This window comes from Echinococcus granulosus (genome assembly GCF_000524195.1).
Source record: "Echinococcus granulosus chromosome Unknown EG_S00339, whole genome shotgun sequence".
NCBI lineage: Eukaryota > Metazoa > Platyhelminthes > Cestoda > Cyclophyllidea > Taeniidae > Echinococcus > Echinococcus granulosus.
The window spans coordinates 11,420-13,032 of record NW_020170719.1 but is presented as its reverse complement, the minus strand read 5'-3'; positions in this window follow the sequence as shown (position 1 = coordinate 13,032).

Below are 1,613 nucleotides of genomic sequence, written 5' to 3'. Positions count from 1 at the left end.
TGTTACCTGTTCTGAGGTAGGTAAAATGAACTCCTTTCCTCCACGTGTATATTTCCCCTTATTGAATGTAACCAGCCAAACTTCAAATAATATATAATATAATGCGATAGCTTCGTTTCTTAAATGCACACTTTTGACCCTACAGGGCGAAGACGTTGCACAACATACCCCTGACTGCAAATATCTTTCGACCCTAGTAGGTTGCCTCAATTACTAAAGCGCCTTTCTGCACCCCTGTGTGCTCTTCTTTACGGAGTACAGGGTGCGCCCACACACTTCCTCTTTGTCGCATAGGTCAGTGAAATAATCTAGTACCTTTGCGCTTGGCTACGCAGGCACTGACAGGATGCCGATGCCACTCAGAGTGGCCAGTACGGCTGTCTGTGGTACGGGCGCATATGACAACTATGGATTGAGGTAAGCCAACTCGTGACTGCTGGTGGGCGTAATTGGGATGAAGGGATGGAAAGATGTAAAAGAAGGTGATACTATTCTTATGTACTTATTGCATTTTGACTGACGCTAAAAACGTAGTGGATTTTGGCAAGTATGGAGTGCCTGACTCACTAGATGAGGATAGGTTAGACTCACTTAGAGTGGACAGATTAGCACCATGTGCCCACAAGTTGACTCTGGGCGTAGAATTCCATAGATTATAGCATACGGTGCGCGCGATGGTTGATACTAAATGGCCAATATATCGCCTATCCAGAGGACGGATGATCCCAAATCCTATCAATAAATGCAAAAAATTGATTCATCAATTCTCTCTGAAACCAAAGCCAGTATCAATGGCTAAAAGAATCAGTGTGCTTTCATCACCGATACCCAAGTAGAGCAAGCTACCCTACGTTATTTTAACCGTAAAAAGGGATTTCTGCACAGTGGTAACTCCTTAGATGTCATCCAAAAGGTGAAATCAGTCCACGGATGTTTCGGAGGGTTATATTAAAATCCAGATTCACGATTCTCGAAACCGGTCTACTCCATTGGTAGGCACATAGATCAAATTTTTATTTCAGCATTGTGTGAATGGCATTCCAGACCAAGGCTTCTTAGCTTACATACATGTGAACGAGGTGTAACGCCACCCAAGATTGTCCTTAACACTTCAATCTTGACATGTTTATATAAGCAGGGACAGGTAAGTCTACATAATGGAGAAGAAAGAACCATTTCGGGCTTGACACCTCTATTCCTGCGTGATATCTGGATGGTAAGCTTCACTATTGCTGCGTTTTAAACCGCTTAGTAAGTAAGATAGGCGAAAAGCTTTCACGGTTGTCGAAGCTGATGAACCCTTTGTGTCCCCTTCCTCATGCATATCTTAGTGGCGATTTTCATCCCTTCTTGGCGCTTGACAAATAGCCATACCTATATTGTGTTCAGGACAGATTAATACTTCCAAATTTGAGATTGTTTAAAAGGAGTGTTGTTACAGCACCAAGTGTGCTCCATTTCAGCTCGCTCTGTGAGCCTCCCTAGTGTAAGTACTATTAATCGAATTGCATAGCAAAGACACTAAGCGTGTGCTCGCATAAGCCAGTCGAAGTGATTAATCAATTTATTTATTTCAATTATGACTCACAATTTAAACAAGTGAACATCTGCTC